A 19386-nucleotide genomic window follows, 5' to 3' on the forward strand; every position below is an offset into this window, starting at 1 on the left:
TTTCATTTAGTATAGTTTAATTATTTTTTATATTACGATTTGATTCATTTTATTGAACTGTTTCATTTCAATTCTTTCTCTCATCAATTATTTTCGTTTCGTTTTGGTTCGTTTTCCTTTCGCAATTTTTATGACCCGAGAATTATGGGTAATATTGATGACGTAATTTTCAAAAATATCCGGGAGCCATACTGCAGACTATAAGGCCAACCCTATCTTGGATAAACTATGATTCAATTTATATTTAATTATTGAAACTAGCAAATATTTTCCGAGACTGGTTTGGCACTCAGTTGCACATACACAAGTATACGCAAATGAAGCTGCCATTATGCTGTTTTTTAGCTCCTGAAAATGCAGGTACAAACCGGATATTGATGCTTTTTCTTGCCATAAAGTATACAGAACCAAGTTGATAATACAACCATAAATGCTCCCTATGGGAGTGTATAAACCTCCCACAAGTCTTAAGTTTTTATGTGCCAAATACTAAATCTTAAATTGATTTTGTGGGAGACTCCCCTAAACAGTTGTGTATGAAGGGACTTGTCAGGTCAAGAGGTCTGGCATATTCAGGTTTGTCCTGGGTTTTACAGTATATGTGATATCTAATGTCAGATAATTGTTATTCAAAATGGATCAAACCATGTACATTAATCATAAAAAAAGAAATATCAGTGCATCATATTTAAAATGTTAATGGAAAAGTGTGTGAAATACAAGAGATAATAAAGCTAATAAGACAATACCTACCCACAGACTTGGGGCTATGAACTACACTAAAAAATGGGCTATGCCTTTGTTATTAAATTAAAATATTAGTTATGTTAACATGATTTAGTGTGTAACTGGCAGTATTCTAGGTATAGATCATTTACTATTGGTTACTGTGAAAGTGTTATGATTTGTGGGGTACCAATTTTCATGGTTTACATGGGTGAGCCAGACCACGAAAGTTTGTTCCTAACGAAAAGGAGATTACTATTATTGTGTGCACTGAAAACCTCAAAACTACGAATTCAAGAATCCATGAACTTGTGTATTTTTCCTAATCCACAGAAATTGGTATCCACAAATTAAAGTACTTTAACAGTACTTCCTTTTCTGCTATATGATTCAAGTTAATACTATAGAAGTACTTGTATACTGTGTCAGCTACATGTAACAAGTGATTCCAGTCATGTAAATCTTCAGCATTAGAATTGAAAAAAAAGTATTCAAAAGCTGGTATAGGATTTGAGTTTAGAATAGACACACATTTATATAAAGCTTAATAATAAATGCAATATAAAACTCAAGGGAGAGTACTGAGTAAGAGATATGAAATGCATTTGTTTTTTTTTATTTTGTATCAGAACCTGAAAGGCAGCAATGTTTTTCATTGTATCTAAAGCCAATTACTTATGCTGCCATTATGGTCATCAGAAGTTTTAAATTCACAGTTTATAAATAATGCATTCAATTAAGTGAAATATTATCATCTTTAGGCAAATCATTCATTTTCCATTTCTATACCAAACAAGCTTTAATCTGTTTTTGATTGATTACAGGGACATTGTGTTAAATTAGCTGACATGGATTAATACTGGATAAGTGTCTCCTATGTGATAATTCAGGTATCCTATGTTGCTTTTAAATAGTTCTCTGTCTAATAATCAGGCAAAATGTGTTAAAGATGTGGCATATGAAGACAAAAAAACACAGAAAATTTAGTGCATAATCCAAGTATTTATACTTCATAACCTCCAACAATAACCATCAAAGTGTTTGTAAAATTTGCCTTTTTAAGATATTGATATGTCAAATTTAGTTGAAATGCACTATGAAAAAATAGTGAGAAAATTTTCTTGCACTTTTTCCTCATATAAGCAGTAAAAATATCTACATTACAGATGATTATGTATAGATTTAAAAAAGCTTTTTGGTTGTTTTCTAGATATATTGAATGTATTTTAAGCAAAAAACACCAAATGGGAAAATGATTTTCCACCCAATGCCTGATTCTTACACAGAATGGTACTCAATGTTTTGAGTTGCTTTACTATTTATAGTTGTACTATTTTTAGATTGTTTATCTGGATTCTAAGATACACTAATCATTTTGGTATTTTGGAAGGGTGAGATGTCCTCAAATATATGATTATATACATATAATTAAATGAAAGTACTTTCTGGCTTTTAATTAGTTACTAGCAATGAGTACTCAAGTTCTCCTTTGGAATACCATGAACTCAAGCAATGAGTACTCAAGTTCTCCCTTGGAAAACCAAGTACTCAAGTGCAGTTTAAGCACTTTTATACTAGATTGCATTTTAAACATCTTGATACTGTTCCCATCAATAAATTTTACTTTGTAATGTCCCTTCATTATACTCATCAAAATGTATTACTGATAATCTAATTACAATTAGATGATGAAAGTGACTAACGACACTTTCACAGATTATAAACTCAAACATTTTGTTTACTGTAAACTTATGTTCGATTATTAATCAATGTAATTGATATGACATAAACAATAAATGTTCTTCAATTAGTAATATATTGTATAATATATATTATTACAAGTAATTTGAAGTCCATCATTTTGTAAACAAATTATGGGACAAGTGGTTATATCAAACTTACAAACTCCACCTGAACATATGATACTTATTGTGTCAAATTAACTCATCAATGGCTTTTTGGCATGTCTCTAATTTTGGTACAGAAACTCCCAAATAATAATCACTATTATGAAAGGTTTTTTAAGAAATGGTGGTCAGTTGTATATTGTACAACTGATAAAAAAACAGGAAAAGCGATCCACCGCAGGGATTAGTTTTTCTATCTGAGTTCTGCTATAGTATGTATGTCTTCCATTAAGATGTTAAGCAATTTCATCATACTTATATGGCTGTAAAAAAATTGCAGGCATAGATTGGTATAAAATTGTGTTCAATGTTGGCCTCCCTTAACTATGTTCCTTTTGAAATTCTATTGTAAGAGGTTTTTTTTTTTTTAACATTTTTAACTTCTCCTTAATCATTTTGGAGTTTAATATGAGTGCATTTGGGCCTTGACCCAAAAAATCAACTTTTTTTTCTGAAATTTGAGTTTTTAAGAAATTTTAGATTCCTCATTGTAATCCAAACTTGCTACTTTAATCAAATTTTAGATTTATTTTATGGTTTTTATGTTAAAGAGATAAAAGGTCTTCTTTCAACTTTAATTGAATTTCAAATGTTGTGCTATAATGTGTCTAAACCTGTTGTTGTGTCCATAATAAACTGTAAGTCCTTATGTTTTAGTCAAAAACTAATAGTGTTTCCATACTAGCTCCAAGTGAACAAAGTTTAACATGCTATGGTCAAATCATGATATACTCTTGGCTACACTCTTTATTTTACCCTCCCCCAAAAAAACAAAATTTGGGGAGGTATATATAGGAATCACCCCATCTGTCCACCTGTTTGTCCATCTGTCCATATTTCTTGTTAAAGCAACTACTCCTCGAAGAATTTTGATAAAATTTGTTATCATATGTAGATGTGCATGAAGTAAAATAGTAACTGTTAGAGGACTACAAAGGGAGATAATTCGACTTAAGGGTTTTACATGTTAAAACCTTGTCAGCCCAACTCCTTCTAAACTGCTAAAAGGATTTTTGATAAAATTTTGTATAAAAGGTAATAACAAAAATACTGCAAAAAATTCATAATATCAACATTTAATTTTTCACCAAACATTCCAAGTATCATGACCGAGTACTTGAATACTAACAAACTGAGATCACAAGTATTAAATTTCATATCCTTTGCCGTCCTTATAGTCAAATTAGGAGATATCTTTGACCATTTATTATGGTCTTACATGTATACAACCATTTTATTAAGTTGCACCTTTAATGTGTTTTGATTGTAATAATGAAATTGCTTATTATGAGTCGTATTTATAATACTCCAGATTTATCTTTCATTAAACTACAAGTCTTATGCTTGTACCAATGTAATTAAAGTTTATTCCTTCCATTTTTGGTCTTCAAATTCTGTTATGCTGTTTACATCAATGTTTGGATGTGCTCAGTCACCATGCATTAAACATGCTCACTAATAAGACCCATTAGTCTGTCAATACATGGAAAATAGCATGATGTGAAATAATATTTCAATGAAGAATTTCTTTGGCTTTCAATATTAGCAAGATTAAAAGTATTAATGAGTTCAGTGATTTAACTGTACTTAATTTTATTCTCCCCTCCTTCTTTATTTAAGTTACTAATTAACATGATTTTTAGATAAGAGTAAAAAAATTATCAATTAAATTAGTTGGTATTGTCGTAAAAGATTTAAATTAGACTTAGGCAATATCAACATCAGGAGTGTTTAGGGAAGTTAGTTGTCTTTGATATGGGTTTTATTGTATTTTCAGATTGTTTATCAAATATTTAGGGGAAAAGAGATATCAGTTTTCTAAAAGGCAGAAGATACTTACCCTACCGGTTCACCTGGTCTATCCACTTAGCTTTTGATGGTTGCTTACTTATACCAAGTATTCTACCCAAGAGTTTCTGTATGTTGTATGTTGCTTCTGTTACATTTTACAAATACAAATACAAATATTTATTCGTTCAAACACATTTACAATAAATGGTTAAGACACAATACACAAATCCAAACATACAAGAAATGACAGTTCTAATAATAACCCTATAGAATGACAGTGCAAGATATATTAAAACATTGAAAGTTAAGGGGCAATGTGCAAATAAAGTATTAGTTTAAGGCTCCAGATTTTCAATATGTGACTGATATTGAGAGAATAAGAGGTGTGATTAAACATTTACTGATATTGAGAGAATCAGTATCGTAATTAAATATAGACTGACATTGAGAGAATCAGTATTTAACATTGACTGATATTGAGAGAATCAGAGTGATATGATTAAACATAAACCTAAATCATTGAACATCCCTTTTATTTAGGAAAAAAGAAAAAAGATTTCAGGCTATGTTAGATTAACCTTCATATATTGTTATTTGTTTTCTGGCATGTCTGGAAGAATGGAGGCAATGATAAATAATTTAACTAATGCCTTTTAATGACAAATCATATTACCATAGACATGTTTTGAATATTTTCAAAGAAATACTGAGACATGATTCTGTAATTATTAAATTGTTCAGCATATCAGGGTAATATCAGTGTCACTTGTTTAGTCATTTAATGGTTCATCCCCCCTTTTTTATTCTTAAATATCTGTATTACAATATGTCAAATTGGACATGATATTTTATAGCTATATATTTATCTGATTGTAGTAAATTCTCGATCCCTGGATGTATTTTATATGGTACCAATAATACACCATAAAGGTCAGAATTGGAAAAAAAAATTCTCCTTAAGTAGACATTAGATTGGCACCGTGATTGGAGTAGTATCATCATTAATAGCAGTAGAGCATTGACATCTGTGGACTAGTAACTGAAATGATGGGTAAGTGTACTGTTAGATGCTTGTTGTGTTTGTAATTTGTGTAGTTATCCTATGCATGCATTCTAAAGTTATCATTTGTTTATGAATTTGATTCTCCTCTTCATGTAACTTTAATAATCGATTACAGAAGCACCTGGCCCATGTTACCAGCTTTTACCCTATCATTGCACCAGGTTTGTGCTCCCAGGTTGTTCCTTGCTAGTGCACCTGGTTTGTGCTCCCAGTTATTACCCTACCAGTGAACTTGGTCTATTGGCCTTAAAATGCTGAAAATTCTGATTTTTATGGTTTGAAAACAAAAAAAAAAATGTAGATGAGAACTAACTTTCAGTTGATGAAATAAATAATCCTAATGACAAAAGGTCATGATAGGTTCCACGTTGAATAGTGGCTCTTTATTTGATTTGTTGTGTTCTAAGGGCAAAAAAAAAAACTTCTTTTCAACCAGGTTAGTTCATCAGGTTCTTTAGAGCCACTTGCTACCCTAACAGTGCACTTTGACCTTGCTCCAAAGTTTTTACTTTAATAGTGTACCTTGTCTATCACTTCATAGTGTACCTGTTCTATCATTTCATAGTGTACCTGTTCTATCATCTCAAGTTTTTACCCATTGTTGCATTTGGTCCATATTGCTAAGTTTTTAACTGGCCTATGCTCGAAGTTTTTACTCCATCAGTGCACCTGGTTATAATGTTCATAGTCTTTATCCCACCAGTACACCAGGCCCATGTTCCCAGTTTTACCCTGACAGTGCACCTAGTTCATGCCCTTAGTTTTACCCCACCAGTACATCAGGTTCATGTTGCTAGTTTGACCCCCACAGTGCACCTGGTCCATGCCTGTAGTTTTGACCTTGGTGTTATCCTTAGTTCCTACCCCCTTTTTTTTTACCTCATGCCAACAATTATATAGTCTTTCAGATTTTTAGTTAAATGGGTGTTTCTTATTTTTTTTTCAGTTACTGTTTGTTTTTGTATCTCTTGTTTTCCCAACTTTTACTATGATTTTTGAGTTTCTGTTACTCTATCACTATTTCACTATCAATTTTTCTTGTACCTGTGATTAAGGATTGAAACTTTGATTTCATAGTGGAATAGGAATTTATTTGAATTTAAAAATTTGATTAATGAAATTTGTTGAAAACAAATTTTCTGTGAACCAAAATTGTTTTCATAAGGAACATTTTAATACATGAAAAAACTATTTTTGAATGATATGCAATAAATTACATTTATATGAGAAACTGCAGTGACATATTCTTGCACCAGTTATGCAGTTTATATGCAACGATCATTGGTTTAATTTCATTCAGTAGAAAGTTTTCTGCATGAACATTATCATTTTCAATTAAGAAAATGTAAATCAGCGTTTCTGAGAAAAAAACTGCTACATTCACAAGAATCAAGGATTTGAGACATGTTACATTATTGATTATTCAGGTAAAATTGCACAATAACTATATATAATCAAAAATTGATTAAATCCATATTTATCACTATGTAGTAACATGAACAAAATGCAGTTTTTGCATTGAAGAAAATATTTATACTCCTTTGAAAGACATTTTATAAATTCCTATCTTTTTTTAGGGTACCATAATTTTGCAAATAGCAGAAGATATTTTGCCATTTTGAAATCATCTGTTTTTGAAAGAATTAAGTGTAGTGTAGCAGGAGAGCCAGACTCAAATCACAAAATTATAATTGGGTCTCCAAGGGTCAGACTCTAGACCACTGGAGGACAGTCCAGTGTCAAGTCAATCCAGTTAAAGAACTAATATTTTAGTCAAGTCCTTGTAATGTCAGTTTAAATCTACTACAAAGCAGGTATGCTGTCCTGTCAGTCTAATCTGAATCAGTTTTTAAGTAGCACTCCACATAAGAATCATGCAAAATGTAATTCATGGTTGGAAAGCCTACATATTTTTATTTTTGATATTTTGTTTAAAATGTCATAGTAAACAGAGAGTAACATGTGGGTTTTCATACAACCCATTTTCATAGGAGACAAAAATTATATAGAATGCACTGTATATTTCAAATTTAAGGGAGATAACTCTTTAAATGACACTCAAATACAATAGAATCTATTGGATTTTCAATGTTGATTATCTCCTAAGAGCAGACAGATATAAATGAATACTTAAACATTTCACAATACAGACCCATCAAACAACTTAATTACAAAAATGAAAATATGTAATCTTTTTTAGGGTGTATCACATTTTTCAGATTTTGCATGATTCTTACAAAGGCAGCTACTTAAATGTTTAATATTATTAGGGACTTCTTGCACTCGTAATTTCAGTACTGTACATTCGCATATGATTTGCATAATATATGTTTGTACACCACCTTATGCTGCAGATTGGTGCCATAAAACAGTCAAAATATACCTCTTAAATACATTACTCATGTATTCTACGTGTGTTTTTTACTTGTTTGAAAGAGGGAAGTTTACATTTAAAGATGAAATGATTGTTTAACATTGAACTTTTTGTAATATAACTGAGAAACGTCATCTCCTATTCAGAGGTTCTGGTTACTAATCTGGTTCCCTGGTCAATATCATAAGCCATCCAACTGAGAGAAATTGCGGCATGAAAACATTATCTGCACTTCCTGGTTACCAGTTATTTTGTTTGAGAAACATTCGGGTCATCATTGTTATGAAATAGTAATCTTCTAGCTGAAGTCACCCGATTTTAGAGCATATCACAACTTCGCTTATGTTTTTACCATTTTAGATTTTGAAGGCAAGCCAAAATTAGTGGCACAGCTATAGACAATTTGACGATTAGCGAGTTTGAAGACTTCAGTCTTTGATATTATGTTATTGTATTTTATTATGTTGTCTACATGTGTTTCCTTTTTCACATTTTGGCCATGTCTTTTCAATTCTGATTTCTGTGATGTTTTCTTTAATTATAATGCTTTGATATTTTTTTGCTGAAACTGTGGAATAATGTATTTAATATAGGGCAATAAAAGTACCATGCTGAATCCATTCCCATTTTAATTATCAATATCTAAATCCTTTTTATCTTACACAATATGAAAGCAAGGCAAGTCACAATATTAGTGACATTGATCATGCCAGCGTTATGGTCAATTATATTTAAATTGTCAATCTCCGATGTTTTGTTATTTTTCGTGACTTTCCTTGTCTCTTGAGACAATAAAAATATCCTGCTGTTTCAAGCCTACTAGAGTTCAAAATACAGTGATAAAATTTGTCCTTTTACTATGTTAATCCTCAAATGTATAGGATTTCTCTTTCTCTAATCTGTAGTTTGTTAAGATTGGATAAAACATATCTCTGCTTTACAGGGTGTTAAGTGAATGTGCATTGAAAACCTTGTCTTTTTTATGTATAATCATTAAATTGCATGATTAGATATAGTTTCAACCATGATTAATTTAACTGCTTTTTTTCCCTATCAATATAATAAAAGGATCCAAATACAAATAAAGCACACATTGCCTACTGGGCAATAGCATTGATTGATATACATGTAATGAGGGAAAAATATATTTTAAAACTTGATAAAAAAAACTGAGTATTGTGAATGTACTATTTTTATGGGGGAACCATTTTTTATGGTTTATAGTTTAGTCAAACCAAGAATTAAAATTTCCTACAATAGTCAAAATTTTCTTTAAAAAATTACAAAATGCATGAAAGTTAATGCACACAAACTTACCACTTTTCATAAACCACAACAATTAATATCAATAACTAAATATAAGTTTCTTTGACCAATTAAGGGCTCTCAAGGAGCAAGTACATAACAGTAGTGATTGAAGACATTCAACAAAATGGCAACATTATGATAGCAATTTATCAAAACCTGGCTATTAAATATGATCAAAACCTACATATGATCAAAACCTAGCTATTAAATTGATCAAAACCTAGTAATTAAATTGATCAAAACCTAGTTATCAAATTGATCAAAACCTAGTTATTAAATTTATCAAACCTAGTTATTAAATTGATCAAAACCTAGCTATTAAATTGATCAAAACCTAGTTATTAAATTGATCAAAACCTAGTTATTAAATTGATCAAAACCTAGCTATTAAATTGATCAAAACCTAGTTATTAAATTGATCAAAACCTAGTTATTAAATTGATCAAAACCTAGTTATTAAATTTATCAAAACCTAGCTATTAAATTGATCAAAACCTAGTTATTAAATTGATCAAAACCTAGTTATTAAATTGATCAAAACCTAGCTATTAAATATGATTCTAAGTAATAAAGTATATGACTTGAAGTAACTACATAATACTATGTACTGTGAAAGTACTTTTATTCGTGGGTACCAATTTTCGTGTTTTAGGGGAAAATCATCAGTTCGTGGATTATTGAATTCATGGATTTGACAACTTCATCATACAAATGAATGGTTAATTTCCTTTTCATTGGGAACTAGATTTCATGGTTTAATGAACCAATGAAAACCACGAAAATTGGTACCCCACGAACAATGATACTTACACAGCATATGGTGATGACTTTTTGGAAAGCTGTTATTCTTTTGTATGGTAGCTTGTGTTTAGGTTCCTACTTTATGGATAAGACACCAATTTCTGTTTATTTAAAAAAAAAAAGCTATTTTGTCTTGATGTATTACAAATTGGCAGCAAGTTCATCAGACACTGGAGTAAAATTAATGAAAAAACAAATTCTGTCTAGCCAGAAAATTCAGTCCAAATTATTTGTAATAAGTCGCTACGACAAATGTTTATGAATATTCATAGTTTTTGTAATCGCACACTTGTTGCATTACTGTGATTTGTTTATGCGACATTTAGGAACAGAACAAGTTTGACGTATCAGACTCGGAGCCCAGTGATTACACACTACAACTTGACTATCAATTCAAGACTCGATGATGATTTATTTCAATACAAGGTGGAAAATCGATGAAGAAAGCTAACTAAATGATTGAAATTCTCGTGTGGTTTTGGGACTCATTCCTCTTATCAAGATTGTCTCTAAACTAGCCCCATTGTAGGAACATTTATCTTCATATAGAATAACTTCATCAAGTGGGTATATAAAATGGATCTCGTTATTTTCCCTGACAGATGGAAAAAGACGCAAGTTTTCATCTGTATTAGGGTCAAAATAAATGGAAGACTGAATGCCTTTAGAATACATCTAAGAAATGAATGAGTTGCCTAACATATGCCATGGAATAGTTCAATTTAATGTCTTTACAGATATAGAGTGCATTAGTGACTTGATAATGTATTGGATTACAGGCATCAACTGATGGTATGATTGACGGGCTGCATATAGATTAGACAAAATAAAGTGCATAATAAAATAATATTCTATCAACAGTAAAGTAACAATTAATTGAATGTTGGAGTGATGAATAGATTTAATCACTTAGAGCTACACAGCCAAATCTGCCACATATGATAATCATATGGTGCTCGATTCAAATGACAATCATATGATAATCATATGAAATTTATATGATATTTATCATGTGGTAGTCATATGATTATCATAGGATTCTCATATGATAATAAGGGTTTGAAAACATGATAATCATATGTTTGTGAAGAACATGTGATTATCATATGATAACCATGCAATTATCATATGTTAACTGAAACATGATTATCATATGGTGCTCAATTCATATGATAATCATATGATGCAAACCATATGATTCTCATGTGTGGCACATTTGCCTGTGTAAAATGTCTGGTAATGGTGCCTGTCTGTCTGTCTGTCTGCAACATCTTGTTGTCTCGAACTACTTGGTAGATTGTTTTCATATTTTGTAGGATGTGCTGTTATAAAATGTAGATCCAGTCAATTCTGTCTTCATTGACCTGACAAATGCAAGCAAAGTCATGGACTCATAAGACAGGTGGTTTTACATGCAGGTTATTACTACATAGAATACACTACATAGGAGTATTCAATCATAGTCTTTAAAGGCATTTATTGCTGAGTACAGATGGTTTTTAAAACAAATTTGACTTTATATGCATACCACTGTACTATTATGATTCAACAAAATAGGAGTTATTGAAGTTAGATTTTTTAAAGCGTTTCTGACATTTCTATTTATAACACAATGGTTATCATATTTTGATTTTGTACAAATTTGCAAGCTTTGAACAGTGTCGGATGTTTAAAATTCATTCTAGATACTGCAGCCAGCCCCCTCAGAAATGCAAGAATCGTGCAAAGTGGGGTAAAAGTGATTGATTTCATGCAACATTATCCGATTGTCAAACGACATATGATTTGAATTATGCCTGAGAATTTTGAAAGTACTTTCTTCAGTAGTTAGTAAGTCAGCTGCTGTGTGGAGCTTGACAAATTTGGTGAAATGAAATGTTTGTGTTTTGACTGATCACTACCAGACTTCAATTTTGATTAAAAAAAAAGAGTTTGCCCTTTGTCTTTGGTGGTTGAACTTTATTGACCATTTGTCCCTTGTATTGCTTCCTATGTGTAAACTGACATCCATACTGTGTAGCTATTTCTTTTTTCATGGATTTTTATATTCAGTGTTAGGATGCAATTACCTCACATGGGGGAGGTGTGCTATGCATCACAACATTTTGCCACCTTGTTGTAGGTTATTTGGTTGAGTAAAAAATGTTAAATATCAAATATCAAGTATATGTGACATGGCAATAACATGATGAAATCATGTAGAGAAACATACTGCTTATATTCTAGTAATGTGTATTTTTCTGAAAAATGTTTGTCTGTTAGTACAGACAAGTGTAAAACTAACCCATTTATGTAGCTTAATGTATCACAGTTAATCACATTTCCTTTAATTGTGCATATAGTTTTAAGGAGGTAGACCAAGGGTAAGGGACATAACTCATGAAATCAGTGATATGTTTGTATTTTATTCAATTTCACCAAAGCCTCTTAAGCTTTCGTTTGAAGCAGAATAAAATGAATCCAAGTTAATTAGGTACTTACAGAAGATTGATGTAAAATGCTGAATACAAACATTCCAATGATTTTTAAGAGTTATGTCCCTTACCCTAGGTCTACCTCCTTAATTAAAAAATTTGTCCTACGTAGATCTTGATGCACTCTACTTTGAAAACCATGCTGTAATAACATTGGCAGCTAGGAAAATGAATTTGACAAATTTGAAGGCAATCTGTAGTCGTAAATTAAATCAGAGAATTTGATTGCATCCTGTGAAATCAGAATAAACAGGGCAGTAAATCTGTTCAATAAAAGAGTCCTCCTTGGAATTTTAAACCATTTTTTTTCATTTCATTTCAACTTACTAAGGACAGTTTTTGCTGTTATATTTAAGTTATATAGTAGTCCTCTTTTATGCAGTATATATTTTTCCAATGCAGTCCGTATAGTTTCATCTTTTACCCTTTGACCTTAAAGACGCTCTTCCATGGAAACGCAAGTCACCTGATCACAATCCTGTTTCCCAGTTGGCCAAATACTGATAACTAAGTGGCGTTTGAAAAAAAAAACATTAAAAAATTACATTGCTTGACGTGTTATTTCCTGAATGAAATGTAGAAAATCATAAGTAAAAAGAACATATTTTACTGCGTCGGCTTTCTTTTTTTAAAGATAGTACTTGTTATTTTTACATTGCGGTTTTTTCCTGTCCTGCAAAATTGAAAATGAAACTGTCTTTTACTTTTCGGGATTAATGTTTTTATAAGTTTAGGACCAAGTGTTGCATTTGATACTCTGGTATAGGGAGAATGGATATGGTGAATATGTTAAAGAGATAACAACTGCACTGGGATGTAAAATGTCAGCCCAAGGCCACCAATGGGTCTTCAATAAAGGACAAGCTTACTGGCACACTGCAGGGCAGGCTGTTGCTGGCCCTAAAACAACATTATAAGCAGTGTATTACATGTATGATTTGAAATCAACTTCCAAAAAACACTGCCACATGTCATAGTAAAGATCCTTTTATCCAGCATGGATACTTGCCATAGATTGAAACCAAAGGTTATTTTATTCTTTCAACTTACTGAATGGTGTGTTTTAAGGCAAAAATACCTCCTCTTCATTTAAGAATGTATTAGTTGCTTGTAAGCAACCACAACAGACAAAAACTCAATAAAAAATAGGATTTTTGATGTGACATTTAGAAGACTGAAGGTCCACTGAATAGTTGTCATAAACATGAAAGATTACGGTCTAGAACATTGACTGGAATATTGATAAAGGAGATGTATATCTATTATGAATGACTCTCTGGATATATATATATATCATTTACAGGGAAGTTAGTGAGGACAAATCACTGCCATTTGATAAAGAATCAAACAATATCTGTAGTGCAATAAAGTCCTTATTCATTGTACTGTGTGTCAGTCAGTTCCCCAGCTCATGCATTGTAATATATATCAGTCTGTCTTGCAGCTTATTCATTGTACTGTGTGTCAGTCTGTCTTTCAGCTAATTTATTTTACTGTGTGTCACTCAGTCTTCCAACTCATTCATTGTTCTGTGCATCAGTCAGTTCCCCAGCTCATCCCTTGCACTCTTGCACTGTGTGTCAGTCTATCTGTCAGCTCATCCATTGCATTGTGTGTCAGTTAGTTTCCCAGCTCATCCATTGCACTGTGTGTCAGTCAGTTCCATAGCTCATCCATTGTACTATGTGTCAGTCTGTCTTTCAGATCATCCATTGCACTGTGTGTCAGTCAGCCCCATCAGTTCAGCAGTTTTAGTCACACCTTACTCTCACACCTATATTTCTCAACATATTTGGATTAGATATTAACCAAAGATTGCTTCCATGATTCTCTTGGACTAGTTTTGAAATCAACTTTGAACAACTAATAATATGTGAAGTTTCCCCTTTTGGAAATCAATATTTCTTAAATTTGATTAATGAGTGTTCTCATGTCTAAATTTCCCAATATATTTGGGAAATTAAAGTGTATGTTGCTATACCATGAATCCCTCAGTCATGTTTGAAAATCAACAATGATTGTGCCAGGGAAAGCAATGGGTCATTGGCCGTTTGGTCTTTGTTGTTGGGAATCATGCCCCTTTATTTGAAAAAAAATTATACAGTTCCTTATCAAATGGCCCCTCCAAACTGTGATCATCTTGAAAATGGTTTTTCTCAAAATTTTCTCCTCAAAACCAAATATATGTATTGTGAAATTTCCCCCGCACTTGAAAATTGAAATTTCTTCAATTTGTTTAAAGAGTGCTCTCATGCCCACATTTCCAAATATATTTCAAAAATATGTGTCAAAGGTTACCTCAATGCATGCTGTTGTGAACAAATTGAAAAATTAATAATGTCTGATTGTTAGAGTCGTCTCCAATAGAATTTTTCAAAATTTGTTTTAGAAGCAATCTTAGACCTATATTGATAATTTTTTTTATCGAAAGTGACTAGGATAAGTTTGAAATAAAAATAAAAAATAGTTGGGTATTTGTGTAAGCTTTCTGTCATTGAAATTTAAATTTTTAAAATTTTGTTTTTTAAGAGTTTTAATTGCTTGCATTTCCAAACAGATTTGGATAGAATACTAAATGTTACTGCCATGAATCTCTCTGACATACCATGAACTCAAGACGTCTTACCAGCTAACATTGTGAGAGTTAACCCCCTTGGAAACTGATTTTTTTTTTCAAAATTTGCATTATAAGCGCAATTACATTTCTCAGCAGATTTTGGATAAAATTTACACCAAAAGATTATTGACACGAATAAATTGGACAAGTTGAAAACTAAATATTCAGTGGATATTTCCAATGAGTATAATAAACTGCACTGCCTCTCTTAATTTATCCTTAAACTTTAGAGACATGCTCAATAGCTTTAGGTCTTCAGTCTTATGAAATTTTTCCATTAAGTTTTATAGCAATTTGCTGAAAATACTGCAGAATTGAAGTTTTCTGAAGATTTATATGAAAACAAGGGTCTGCTAATGGGATTTTACAATTTCCATCCAATTGAAACATATAAATTTAGATGTTAAATTGCTCTTCAAGATTGATTTTTTGTCTCAAATCTTATAAAATGTTATAACATAATGCCTACCGGATCAGCCAAGCATATTAGATAATTAGTAAGGTTTAGAAATAAGGAAATGGAAGTCTGGGGTTAAACACATAGAAGTTAAGTATCTTGAGACACATGCTGGAATATTTATGGCAACTGCTTTTTTACTTTCTACAGTCAATTCTCTAGAAATGTGACAGTATTATCTGAACTTATTTTTGTGTTTCAGGATATCAGTTTAATTTTGGTGTTATTATTTTTGGAAGTTACACTCTATCTAACATCTATTTCATAATAATTATTTTATTTGGCCTTTTATGGCATGCTCTATGGTATTGGTTTTGCCCATCATTGATGACCTTGTGATGACCTGTACAAATTTAAATGTTTGTGGCTTGGCATTTAGTGGATAACTATCTCATTAGCAAAGATACCACATATCCTATTTTTATGTTATTTTCATTGAAATATTTTTGCACACAAAATTAGCGATAATTAATTGCGTGGAAAAATTAGTTGGTTTATAATACTTCTTTTTCTCAATCTTAGAAATTTTGCTTTGAATTAATCAAAATACTGTTGTAGTGATATATACATGTTATATATTGACAGTTACAGAAGGATGGAAAATATTTGTAGCTTTGATTTAGTTTATTTTTTGGTATGCAATCCTTTCCATAAAAATCTTACTAGGGTAGAAAAAATACGTACTCTTTGGCAAGTGTTTGCCACCCCTAATTTCAATTTATTGGTACAGTTCTGACAAAAATCTATGGATTCAACCAATCAGTAACAATTTACAATTTATAAGAGATTTAATTTTTACCAAAAGTTTACATGCTTTTATAAATGCTCATCAATTAGACAAATTACTTTAAAATGAAAATCCAACTATCAAATCATGTAAAAATCAGTCTAATACCTTGTCATATCACTTTTATATGAATAGACCTGTCATGTTATCAAAGTTTTTCTTGAGAAAAAATAGATAGAATTGAGTTAGTTTTGAGCTTATGAATAAGGATTGTCATTATGATTGCCATATAATAAGGAAGGTGTGTAAGCATAACTATGCTAGAAAATAATACAGCCGCCAGACATCTCCTTTATAAATCAATGCAGGCAATATAAATTATTGTTAGATTTCAAATTATGACAACTTGATGTGATGTTTTTCCTTCAGAATTTGTAGTTTCACTTATTGTTAAACTCCATAGAGAGAAATTTAACTGGCAAAATTTCTCTTGTCAGAAAATTATACCTTGCAGTGATACAGGATATTTTAAGTTGTACCAATAGGGATCAGAACTGTATCAGACCATGTATACAACATTGTGTGATGCAATCAATGATGACTAAAAATATAGGCACACTGTATTTTTTTCTCAGCTAAATTGCCTAATAAGCAGTTTATACCTCAGCAACTGTTTCAAAATTTTAAATTATGACCAGGTTGACTCTCTTAAATTCTGATTTAACCATTTCAACAGCTTCTGACTGAAGCCACAACTATCTGCATGAAAAAGATTGATAAAGCAGTTGTATTCATGGTTGATGCTGCTCATGAAGCTACATAAACAATGGAGTCGTTGAGTTTTTATTTGATCTCTAGTTGAGTCTTACTATATAAACAACTTCCAAACCTTTTATTTTGCTTAGAATGCATTTTGTATGATACAGAATGATAAATGGTTTGGCCAGAGGCAACCTAATTTGAATTTTATGATAGTATGTGTTTATTTACTATTTTCAGTCAGGGTTCATCCAGTTAAATAGTCTTGAAAGCAACAAAAAATATGCTAACGGAGACGACAATTTATCAATCGATAATGAGAAACCTATTTCAAAGTGTGAAACCAGAATGCACAAACTTGTATTTCCAAATATATATATTATGCCAAATATAATTATTGGTTAATATGTGTGTTATGGCTGGTATAATTGTCTTTACTAACTTGCTCTTATGTCCTGGTTTAAAAAGATATTATACCCTACCACTTTATGTGGCGGTATTATGTGATATCCTCTGAAAAAATGCAAGTCAGTCCCTCTATCTGTCCATCCCGCAAAGGTTTCCAGATGATAACTTAAAAATGAATCTATGATTTTTTTCACCTTAAAGCTCTTATCTAAATAATTATCGGTTGTAATGTGGGTCATCTTTGGTATCATTGTCTTCACTAACTCACCCTCAAGTCGTTGTCTAGCCTCTTAAATCAATACACTTAAGATACATATAGTTCCACTCAGCCAACCATATTATTAATAATTTTCACCAACACATTTTGGTCATTGGTGTCGCACATAAATTGTAATCCATCACAGACCCCAATGACCTAGGGGTAATTTCTGTTGATTACAGAAATAAATACTTAATTTTGTATTTGCCTTTTGCTGCCAATCATGTGACACTATATAACAAAATAAGGGATGAGTTATATGTCTGGAAATAGCTGAGTTATTCATGCAGTATTCCTATACAAACACTGAGCAATCTTTTGACACATCTGGGAGCTCTCATTGGCTTTTGTAGGAGATTAGTTCTTGATTGAATTTAAGGATAAAAGGATGAAATTTATTTATTGATACAGTAAGGTTTATTGGAATCTTATTAAGACAGAAGATGGCATTTAGATCAATCTATAAATTATTTTTTATATATTGTGGTGATATAGCTACTTTTCTCAGTGAAATGCTGTAGAGCTGGTAATTTCTACAGCATGCTAATTTGGCAAATTTTAGCAGTCTGTCTAATAATGCCAAAATAATTAAATTCAGCAAAATATCAACTCTGGTCTTCAATTCTCAGTGCACCACTAAGCATAAACATTTGACAAAATCAGAAATGCTAATTTTTTTTTATCCTTTTTGCCTCAAAATCGCTAAATTTTACAGCTGCCAAAATAACTTGTTTTATGATTACTTTCCACTCAAGTTTTTACTAGTTCCATTTAAACATCTTAATATTTATGTGATAATGTTGTCTATAGACGGATTTGGGTGGGTGTGGACACTTGGCTCCTTTTGATGGGTTTATAAGCTCCCTACTCTTTCCTTTCAATTTTCTCTGAATAGATATTAATACCTGTATGATGTACTTTCTAATTTGCCTCTAATGTGGTAGACTACCTTTGTTTTACCCTTTTCTAATTTGAAAAGAAAGAAACTAACTGCATTTTTAATCAACAATTTCTGTTTTAGAAATACTGCTGTTTTAACATTAAATACATAATTCTCACTTTAAATTCTCATTGTTAATTTCAAGTATGGGTATATACATATGAACTATATTTTTTCTGCACTCAGTTTTTCTAGTTTGCTTCTCAGATGAAGAACATTGACCAGTGTCTTTGGTACACTAGAACGGATGTGGTGTTGACCAGTATCTTTAGTACACTAGAATGGATATAGTGTTGACCAGTATCTTTGGTACACTAGAATGGATATAGTGTTGACCAGTATCTTTAGTACACTAGAATGGATATGGTGTTGGCCAGTATCTTTAGTACACTAGAATGGATATGGTGTTGACCAGTATCTTTGGTACACTAGAATGGATATGGTGTTGACCAGTATCTTTAGTACACTAGAATGGATATAGTGTTGACCAGTATCTTTAGTACACTAGAATGGATATGGTGTTGGCCAGTGTCTTTGGTACACTAGAATGGATATAGTGTTGACCAGTATCTTTGGTACACTAGAATGGATATGGTGTTGACCAGTATCTTTAGTACACTAGAATGGATATGGTGTTGACCAGTATCTTTGGTACACTAGAATGGATATGGTGTTGACCAGTATCTTTAGTACACTAGAATGGATATGGTGTTGACCAGTATCTTTAGTACACTAGAATGGATATGGTGAAACACAACAAATGCTTATAACCTCA

At 31.5% G+C, this 19386-nt stretch overlaps 1 protein-coding gene across 1 annotated transcript in view; it reads left to right on the forward strand.

Annotated features, from left to right (window-relative positions):
• The first annotated feature begins 4946 nt into the window (after positions 1–4946).
• The window catches only part of LOC148604688 (transient receptor potential-gamma protein-like), a 115724-nt gene continuing 101284 nt past the window's right edge, over positions 4947–19386 (forward strand). The window contains exon 1 of the mRNA XM_088550003.1: positions 4947–5475. The gene's annotated coding sequence lies outside the window, so the exon portion shown is untranslated. The remainder of the gene's footprint in view (positions 5476–19386) is intronic.

Source organism: Perna viridis, chromosome 10 (assembly GCF_037379345.1).
Source record: "Perna viridis isolate PV_CMFRI_1.1 ecotype Kerala chromosome 10, ASM3737934v1, whole genome shotgun sequence".
Taxonomy (NCBI): Eukaryota; Metazoa; Mollusca; class Bivalvia; order Mytilida; family Mytilidae; genus Perna; species Perna viridis.